Source organism: Myodes glareolus, chromosome 1 (assembly GCF_982192425.1).
Source record: "Myodes glareolus chromosome 1, mMyoGla1.1, whole genome shotgun sequence".
Lineage (NCBI taxonomy): Eukaryota > Metazoa > Chordata > Mammalia > Rodentia > Cricetidae > Myodes > Myodes glareolus.
This window is the reverse complement of record NC_142026.1, coordinates 2,963,948-2,975,094: the sequence shown is the minus strand read 5'-3', so window position 1 is coordinate 2,975,094 and position 11,147 is coordinate 2,963,948. Positions and strand designations below refer to the sequence as shown.

At 40.5% G+C, this 11,147-nt stretch overlaps 1 pseudogene; it reads left to right on the top strand.

The window, feature by feature from the left end:
- Positions 1 to 2,401: 2,401 nt before the first annotated feature.
- On the top strand, positions 2,402 to 2,933 carry LOC148123239 (ras-related protein Rab-9A-like; annotated as a pseudogene).
- Positions 2,934 to 11,147: the final 8,214 nt, after the last annotated feature.

Genomic DNA, 11,147 nt, shown 5'->3' with positions numbered 1-11,147 from the left:
ACTGTCATAGACTATAACCCCCAAGGTCAAGCCATTGTAAGAAGAGCCCACTTTACCTTATAGCAACAAATTAAAAGACTAAAACGGAGAAAAATGCAGGACTTGGGTATAAAAGACATTTGGGCTTTACAGAATAATCCTAGAGCTATTATGCATCATATTTTATTTTAAACTTTTTAAATTTACCACAGGGAGACATTCTAACTAGAGCTGAGAAGCTTTTTGTGTCTGAAAAGCCTCAGGCTTTGGAGCCAGTTTCTTTTAAGGAACTTTGGGCGAAAGCTACTGTTGACACTGAAGGGTTCCGGCACAGTTGTTGTAGATGGAAGGGGTATGGTCTTGTGTCTTCTCAGGATGGCCACCAGCAGTGTGGGCTCCAGCACAGTTGTTGTAGATGAAAGGGGTATGGTCTTGTGTCTTCTCAGGATGGCCACCAGCAGTGGATTCCAGGCCGTTGGATCAAGGCCAGAAAAGCCAATTAAAACGGCTGTGCAGAGAAGAATGGCATCGAGGAAACAACCTTGAGGTGTTGGTGGTAGCAATGGCTCAGTTATCATTGGCCAGAAAAGTCCTCGTCTGAAAAGTTCCTGTGCCTACCTGGGGGCAAATTAAGTCTCTCACTGCTAATGGTCAAGCTGTTTTGAAGAGATGCGATAAACCTGTTACAGCCCAGAATCTTTTCCTGGCCATGTGTGCTTTACTGTTGGTAACTTCTGCAGAAGCTAATGGCTCCAGCTACAAAGAACAAGAAGACAGTTAATGGTCCTCAGCTTATGGCCTGGGGAGATGGAGGGATAAGTGGATCTTGAATGGCTACTCTACAATTTTCTGATGCTGTTCAGATGAATATTTGGAAGCTGGCTGCTGCCTTAAAGACTGTGTACTTCTATAATGGATCATTTTCTGGAACTGCTTGCTGCGGGAGTATCTTCCGCTGCTTCTGTCAATAGTCGCTGAAGCACGAGCCCACGGTGCTGCGGGAGCACCTTCTGCTCCCTCAGCCAATAGCCACTGAAATACCAGCCCACTGGGGCATGGTATATTTCTCTTTTAAAAAGAGCCACAGATCTCGGCTCAGGCCTCTTGGTTCCGGCGCTTGGTTCCGGCTCCTGCTCCCAGCTCCTGCTCCAGCGACTAGGCTCCCTTCCTGATGGTTTATGGTGTATGTAAGTTTTACCCCCCAAAATAAATAACCCCTTAAAACATGACTGGTGTGGGATTGATTCGCCGTTATTTGGTGCCCAGCATTTGGTTTAAGAACCACTTCCCCTCTACCCCCCACCCCCAGCTCGGCCTCTGGCTTAGCTACCTGCCGCCAGCTTGGCTTGGACAGCTCGGCTTGGCACGAGCCCTCCCTCAGCCATAACCTCCACGCCTCCCAGGATACACAGGCCCGGACAGTCTCTGCTGGCCTACTTTGCCCTGTTCTGCACAGATTTTTAAATTTTTTCTTGCAACGTGAGTCAAAGAGCTCACAGTGCAAGCTCCCTTTGAAGTTCCAGCCTTGCCATCCGCCATAACTGATTGAGAGTGTTGCAAGCAGCTTGACCCTTAATCCCAGCACAGGGACACGAGGCCCAAAGCACTAGGCCTCTTTAGCAACAGCGCAGTGGCTGTGTCACGACCCTCTGCATTGGGATGAACAGAGCGGCAGGGCAGGAGAGCCTGACCGGGGTAAGCCAGGCTGCCTTGTTTATTGGCCGCTAGAAACTCTCTGACATTTTGTGATCTGTGAATTTAACCTCTGGATTTGAGTGTATATATTCTAGAGTTTACTTCCTGAATCGACGCCATTGCCATGTGGATTCAGGTGTGCCCCACCTCCTACTGGCAGGCAACGGTCATTACAGGTAAGATTTTTCTTTTTGGTTGAAAATAAATACATACATACATACAAGTACAATTTCTTTTGATTGAAAATGTCAGAAAATATTACTATCCAAAAGTTCAATGGTTTTTTTAATTGAGCTATGGAGGATATTGTGAAGGATGTCTCTGATATTCCTCTTACTTTGTTATTCCTGGGATCTGTCGCTTTTCTGGTGTTTGGCTATTTTATAAGGAAGATACAGTCCTTACAGACTGAATCTACAATGCTGAGGGTAGAGATTAAAGCCTTAAGGACAATTCAGACTGATACCAACCTCCTCAAAAAAGAGTTTGGATGCAGCTAGGAATAATGGAATAGGACCGCGGTTCTATTTTGTTGGTTTTCGGAACCGAGGCCATGATTAAGAGGGACGGCCGGGGGCATTCGTATTGCGCCGCTAGAGGTGAAATTCTTGGACCGGCGCAAGACGGACCAGAGCGAAAGCATTTGCCAAGAATGTTTTCATTAATCAAGAACGAAAGTCGGAGGTTCGAAGACGATCAGATACCATCGTAGTTCCGACCATAAACGATGCTGACTGGCGATGCGGCGGTGTTATTCCCATATAAAGATTTGGAGGTGGATGGACATTTTGTTACCATGCAGATTTGGGACACGGCTGGTCAAGAGCGATTCTGAAGCCTGAAGACACCATTTTACAGAGGTTCTGACTGTTGCCTGCTTACTTTTAGCATTGATGATTCACAAAGCTTCCAGAATTTGAGCAACTGGAAGAAAGAATTCATATATTATGCAGATGTGAAAGAGCCTGAAAGCTTTCCTTTTGTGATTTTGGGCAACAAGATTGATATAAATGAACGGCAAGTGTCTACGGAAGAAGCCCAAGCCTGGTGCAGGGACAACAGCGACTATCCTTACTTTGAAACGAGTGCAAAAGATTCCACCAATGTTGCAGCTGCCTTTGAGGAGGTAGTTCGAAGAGTTCTGGCTACAGAAGATAGGTCAGATCACCTGATTCAGACAGACACAGTCAATCTGCACCGAAAGCCCAAGCCAAACTCATCTTGCTGTTGATGGCATTAAAGAGATGGTCGTTGCATTCTCTCTCTCTCTCTCTCTCTCACACACACACACACACACACTAGAGGAGGGTTCATCTACTAATAAAATTCAACTAACGAATATTGATTGCTGCCTCATTAGTTGGTGGGAAAAGGGACACATTCACTCTGGAGGAAAATCTATTTACTCGGTAATGGCACCTTACCTTTATAAATTGTAATGGTTGTCTGTTTGATTTAAAATTAGTGCTATTAAGATGACCAAGAATTGAATTGTAATTCAAACAAAAGCCTTGAATATTCTAGAAGTTACACTTAGGTTGTTTTCCCCACAAGAAAATGGAAAATTACTTTTATATGTGTATATTTTTATGTAATTAGCATTCTATTCTTGGTCCAGCGAAGTAAATTCCTGTAACAATACTATTAAAGATCAAAATCTAATGCAAAAAAAAAAAAGAGTTTGGAGGTTTCAAGGAGGAGACTAGATCAGAGTTTGGAGTTCTCAAGGAGGAGACTAGATCTTTGTCTGATATGACTCGGTCGACTGACCAAAATATCAAGAAGGTACAGTCTGATATTGCTTCTTTAGAAGGGAGTTTCACTGCTCTGGAGGAGGGCACAACCAAAATGACTCGTAACCTCCAGTCCATGACTGTAAGTGCTGAAACATTAGTTGAGAGGATTATAACCATTGAATGTGAAAATCGGACTTTATCAAAAGGGTATGATAGATTAATTGACAGAATTTCCATACAAGAAGGCACAGTACATGCCATGAGGATTATGTCCAAGGAGGATATGGTATCTCTAAAAGACAAGCTTTATGCCTTAGAATTATCAATGAAGGCGATTGTGTCCAAGGAGGAAATGGTGTCTCTGATGGACAAGCTCCATGCCTTAGAATTATTAATGAAGGCTTTGGAGCATAATACTGGACAGGAGATTCAGGACTTACAGAAGGCAATGGTGAGCAGATTTACTAAGATTGAGGCAATCATAGACTCTGATGAATAGGAGCAAAAGGTAGAAAGGCAACATTCACCTCAAAAAACTATCAGTCTACATAGAGTTATACTTGCCTTTCCAGTAATAATATCAGAAAAGATAACCGGCTCCAAAAACCCTAAGGTCATTAAAGAACATACATGGGAGCCTATACGTATAAATGATGTGAAAGAATTTAAATAAGCAATTGTGAATTATGGACTACATTCATCCTTTGTTAGGGAGATGTTAAAATCCTGGGCTCTGAGCAGCAGGGCCGCCCCTCAAGATTGGAACCAGCTCATGTCAGCTGTCCTCGAGAACGGACCTTTATGGCATTTCAAATGCCTATTCAAACAAGAGGCCAGACTTTTACAACAACAAGAATCAGCAAAAGGAATTGAGGTTTCTCTAGATCAAATTCTAGGGGAAGGACTTTACTCTGATCCTCAGGAACAAGCTCTTTATGATGAAAACATTTTATCCATATGTGCTACAGCAGCTCTAAGGGCCTGGGACAGGTTCTCTCAGGTCAGAGAGTAGAATCATATATCAAGGTCAAACAGGGTCAGAGAGAACCCTTTAGTGACTTTTTACAAAGACTAACTAAGGTTGTACAAATAGGGATTCCTGATCCAGAAGCAAGAAATATAGTAATTGAGTCTTTGGCTTATGAGAACGCCAATGTAGAATGCAAAAGGATTCTGGGGCCTTTAAAGCTCAGATCAGTGCCTTTGGATGAATGGGTTTTACATACAATGAAGGTTGATACATTTGATTATGGCAATGAAACATGGGTGCAAAAAGCAATTTCCAAAGGTAAAAGGAGACATCAGATTACAAAATGCTTTCATTGTGGCAAAATGGGACACATGAAAAGGGACTGCAGACAATGGAATTCCAGGAACAATGCCTCTTCTAGGAATAACAGGAATAGGAGGACTCAGCCTTCAGATTTATGTAGGAGATGTAGAAAGGGCAGGCATTGGACGAATGAGTGTAGGTCAACAAGAGATAAACAGGGCAACCCGTTGCCACCAGGAAACTCAATAGGGGGCCTCTCGAAGCCCCCCATGGCAAATGTGGTTCAGTCATTTCCGATCACTGCAGAGAACGTGCCTATTCAGGGAAATTAGAATGCCCCATGCCTGCTGTTAAAAGCAATAACGGCCGGAAGGATGAGTTAAATGTGGTGAATGAATCAAGAAATCTAAGAGGACAAAGTAAACGTATATTCTGGCAGACTTCTATAAATGAACAAAGACCACAGCTAAGAGTGTGTGTAAATGGCAAATTTATTACTGGCTTACTGGACACAAGTGTGGATGTAAGTATCATTATTCCAGAATCTTGGCATCCGCATTGGCCTCTTCCAGAGGTAGATATTCAGTTCTTAGGAATTGGAACCCTATCTCGAGTAAGACAAAGCATGAGATGGGTCAATTGTATAGGTCCAGACAGACAAATAGGAAAACTAAGGCCATATGTAGCAAATATTACAGTGAATTTATGGGGCCGTGACCTATTGCAGCAATGGAATACCCAAATTAACACTCCTGCTTCTTCCAGAGCCAATATTTCTGAGGACAATATTACAAGATATTACAGATGGTGGAAACCAGCCATTAGAGCTATTCAAGAACACAACACAATTGATGGCCCTTCAGAGGTACCCACAGCCATGCCTCTACAATGGTTGACTGAGAAACCAATATGGACTAAACAGTGGCCTTTAGCTGAGGAAAAGTTACAGGCTTTAGAACAGCTGGTACAAGAGCAATTAGATGCTGGACATATAGAAGAATCTACCAGCCCTTGGAACTCTCCTGTATTTGTTGTTAAGAAAAAATCTGGTAAATGGAGAATGGTGACAGATCTTAGAGCTATCAACAAGGTTATTCAACCTATTGGCCCTCTGCAATCTGGACTTCCTCTGCCCTCCCTGTTACCAAAGGGATGGCCTCTTATAGTTATTGATCTGAAAGTTTGTTTCTTCACTATACTATTACAAGAAAAAGATAGAGAAAAGTTTGCCTTCATAGTGCCTACTTATAATAACTCTCAGCCTGCAAGGAGGTACCAGTGGACCGTCCTCCCACAGGGAATGTTAAACTCTCCCACCCTGTGCCAATATTTTGTAAGCCAACCATTGACAATTATACACAAACAATTTCCTAAGTCCATAATATACCACTATATGGATGATATCCTGATATCTGATCAAAACAAAGACACCTTTGAAAGGCTGTTTGAAGAAGTAAAAATAGTATTACCTAAATGGGGATTGCAAATTGCTCCTGAAAAAATTCAGAGAGGAGATTCTGTTAATTATTTAGGTTATAAAATAGGTTTACAAAGAATTAAGACTCAAAAGGCACAAATCAGGAGAGATCGGTTACGAACTCTTAATGACTTTCAAAGACTGTTAGGAGACATTTCTAGTCTACGACGAGCTGTTGGGATAACACCTGATCTAATAATTCATTTAAACAAAACCTTAGACGGTGACAAAGATTTGAATAGTCCCAGAGAGTTAACAGCTGAAGCAGAAAAGGAACTGACGATGGTTGAGGAAAAATTACAGGAGGTACCTGTAGATAGGGTGGATCCAAATCTTAGTTGCATTCTAGTCATATTGCCTTCCAGAATTTCTCCTATGGGAATTTTAATGCAGAGGGAAGATACTATTTTAGAATGGATCTTTTTACCACACAAACCAAGTAAAAAATTAAAAACTTATGTGGAAAAAGTCTCTAAATTGATTATAAAAGGAAAATTGAGACTTCATCAATTAGCAGGTATAGACCCAGCAGAAATTAAAGTGCCTTTCACTGCTGATGAGATAAAAAAGCTGTGGGAAGACAATGAACCATGGCAAAGAGCTTGTGCTATTTTTTTTGGGAGAAATCAATAACAATTACCCAAAAAGCAAGAGACTTAACTTTATAAAGAGAACTTCTTGGATCCTCCCTCGAATTGTTCATGATGCTCCAAAAACCAGAGCTCGTACATTTTATACCGATGCTAATAAATCAGGGAAAGCAGGTTACAAATCAGAAGAATTGAGTAAAGTGGAACAAAGTCCTTATGATTCTGTCCAGAAGGCAGAATTATATGCCATCCTTATGGTGCTTAGGGATTTTAAAGAACCTCTTAATATAATTACTGACTCACAATATGCAGAAAGAGTTATTTTGCATATTAAAACTGCTGAATTTATACCTGATGATACAGAACTGACCTCATTGTTTATCCAGGTACAAGACATGATCAGAAACAGGCTCTGTCCTATGTATAAAACGCATATCTGATCCCATACGGGTCTGCCAGGTCCTCTAGCACAAGGTAATGCAGATATTGATCAATTATTGATTGGTAGTGTGCTGCAGGCATCTGAATTTCATAAAAAACATCATGTCAATAGCAAAGGCTTGAAAAAAGAGTTTTCTATTACATGGCAATAAGCTAAGGAGATTGTAAAGAAATGTCCTACTTGCTCTTTTTATAACCAAACACCATTGGCTGCAGGGACTAATCCAAAGGGTATTAAAAGGAATAAAATTTGGCAGATGGATGTGTTTCACTTTCCAGAATTTGGCAAATTAAAATATGTACATCACACCATTGACACGTACTCAGGTTTCCAATGGGCAACTGCTTTAAGCTCAGAAAAAGCTGATTCAGTAATAACTCATTTGTTAGAAATTATGGCCATCATGGGTATACCTACACAGATAAAGATGGATAATGGTCCAGCTTATGTTTCTAGGAAAATGACACGATTTTTTGTTTATTATAATATTAAGCATGTTACAGGTATACGATACAATCCTATAGGTCAAGCAGTTATAGAAAGATCAAATTGAACTATAAAAGATATGTTGAACAAACAGAAAGGGGTGGAAAATACCCCCAGGAATAGGTTACATAATGCTTTATTAACCTTGAATTTTCTCAATGCTAATGAGAAGGGGACAATGGCTGCAGAAAGACATTGGATATTGGAAAAGTCTGCTGAATTAAATCAACCAATTTATTTAAAGGATGTGCTGACCTCACAGTGGAAGCCAGGAGATGTGCTACATTGGGGAAGGGGTTTTGTTCTTGTTTTCACAGGAGAAGAAAAATTGTGGATACCATCAAAATTAATAAAGGTTAGATCTGAAGAGAAGAAACCTCTTGGAAAGGAGAAATGACAGCATCTACAATGATGATGACCATACAGGTGGTAAGAAAAACATAAAAAGGGGGCAGGGTTCTGTTCTTGTCTCCACAGGAAAACACTCGTCTTTGAAAAATTCAAAGGACCCTGGATGTTTGAATACTGACAGATGGAAAAATAACTACCCAATATGGATTATCAAGAAAACTGAATAGGTTCTGTGAGTATGAAGCTCTGGAATATACTAAATCATATTTCTGAATTTATAGAGCTGGTTTTGGAGTTGGACTCTTGGCTTGGTCCCTCTCTAATTCCAAGCCTGTTGTTAGGAGAAAAACCCAGAGTTTCTGGAGTTTCTGTCTTATGTCAAAAGCCATGATATGAGACAGAAAGAAATATGAGTTTAGAAAACATCTTTGCTTTTCTTCATATCTATCATACTTTTCATTGAATATGTCTATCATACCTTTCATTGAATATATGTTTGTATATGTCTATATAATTAATGTTTAAGTTTTTCACAATGAACAATGAGTTTTTTCTGCACTGACATTTGAAGTTTCCAGGAAGAAGATGGGACCCCCATAACAACAACTCCACTCAGTTGATATGACATTGTGATACTGATAGTGCTACTACAAGTCCTGTTTCGGGTATCAGCTGCAAAGATGATTCCAACTTGGTTAGCTGAAATGGTGCAGATCTTGTACAACATTCTGGCCAGACCTCCACAAAATACTCAGAGACTGTTTGCAATTTTAAAAGATATTGACCTTAAAATTTAACCATCATTTTAGTTTCACAGGATCCTCCAGAAAGAACCATACCCCTATGACAGCTGGAAGTAATTCTAGAGGACGATGTCCCCTCTCTCAGCAAACTTTGTCCTCAGGTTTAGGAACAATATTTAGGGATTGATTATTAGTATACAGTTGAGAGTTGGGAAAGGAATTTTATAAGTTCAGAGATCTTTTGGAAAAAAAAGGAGATAATTGGATAGATAATAATGGTATTTGTGAGTTATTGTTTATAGATAATTACATTGGCATATATTGAATATTGTATGTATGCATGCTTCTACCTGTTTAAAACATTTTTATGTATTGTTATATATTGTATTGATATATGTATACCATATTGCAGTGTTCATTTCTACCTCTGATTAAGATACTTATATATTGTTTATGTATTGATATTTATTGTTTACATTTAGAGGTCATTGTCCTCATTTATTGCACAGTTGTTTATTCTATTAGTCTTTAAGTTAGATACATGTTAAGAATTGTAGATCAGCTCCCATACCCCTGGGGCCACAAGATATCCCCAGAGCTGCTCCCTGGCGCTCTGAGCCTGGGCTGTGGGCTCAGCCGGGCAGGAGCAGTTCCTGTGCTTTGAGAGCCTGCCTGACAGGCAGGTCCTGAATTAGCTCAGCCACATTCCTGGCCAGCAAGAGACAGTGATCTTCTAGCAGACATCCATTGGAGGAGGGGTGAGTTTGCTCCTGGTCCGAGGGCTTCGGCTAGGAGGAATTCAGACTTTCCCCGCCCCCCCCCTCGTCTTTCTGGTCGCCCTGCAGTGGTGGCTACACCCTGCGGAGCTCTCCCGAGTCCCATCCCAGCCTTCATCCAGGTATACCTTCCTCTCTTCCCCCCTTCCCCCTGGGGCCACAAGATCTCCCCAGAGCAGCTCCCTTGCATGCTGGGCCAGGGCTGTGAGTGCAACCGGCAGGAGGGAGTGCCTGTGTTTCAATAGACCGCCTGAGGAAAGGTAGACCTTCTGTCAGTGAAGTCCCTGCCCAACAAGGGAACCTGACCTGGTACCAGAAGATCAAATATAGAGCAGTTGAAGAAAGAGATGGGCAGACGCCAAGGCAAGAACTCCTCCAACAATCTAAAAAACAACATGAAATAACCAGATCCCAATGACCCTACAATAGAAGGACTTGAACCTCTTAATTCAGAAGAATTGGAAAAAAATGCCATTATGAAAGCAATAGAGTCCCTTAAACAGGATATGAATAATTCCCTTAAAGAACTGGATGTGAAGTACAACAAAGGGATTGAAGAAATGAGTAAAGAAATGGATGAGAAGTATAACAAAAAGTTTGAAGAAATGAGTAAATCCGTGAATGATACACGGGAAAACCAAGAAAAAACAATCAAACTGGTAATGGAAACAGTTCAAGAATAGAAAACTGAAATGGAGGCATGAAGAAAACACAAAACGAGGGCTGGCTGGATATGGAAAATCTAGGTAAATGAACAGAGACTACAGAATCAAGCATAACCAATAGGATACAAGAGATGGAAGAACGAATCTCAGAGTCTGAAGATACCATAGAGAAAATAAATTCTCAGATAAAGAAAACAGCAAATCCAACAAATTCTCATCACAAACCATTCAAGAAATCTGGGACACAATAAAAAAATCAAATCTAAGAATAATAGGGATTGAAGAAGGAGAAGAACTGCAGATCAAAGGCCCAGAAAATATATTCAACAAAACTTTAGAAGAAAACTTTCCCAACCTAAAGAATGATATCTCTATGAAGGTTCAAGAAGCATACAGAACACCGAATAGACTTGATCAAAAAAACCATCCCCTCGCCATATAATAATCAAAACACAAAACATACAGATTAAAGAAAGAATATTAAGAGCTGCAAAGGAAAAAGGTCAAGTAACTTAAAAAGGTAAACCTATCAGACTTACACCAGACTTCTCTATGGAAACCATGAAAGCCAGAAGATCTTGGATAGAGGTACTGCAGAAACTAAGAGACCATGGATGCAAGCCCAGACTACTATACCCAGCCAAGCTATCATTCACTATCAATGGAGAAAACAAAATATTCCAGGATAAGAACAAATTTAAACAATTCGTAGCCACAAACCCAGCCTTACAGAAAATAATAGAAGGAAAATCACAACCCAAGGAATCCAACATTGCCAACACTGCCTACAATAACTCAAACATCTAGCGACCCTTCATGAGCTTAACTCAAAGAAGGGACACATACAAACTCTATTAAACAAACAAACAAAAAATAATAATAACCGGAGTCAACAAACACTGGTCATTAATATCACTTAATATTAATGGATTCA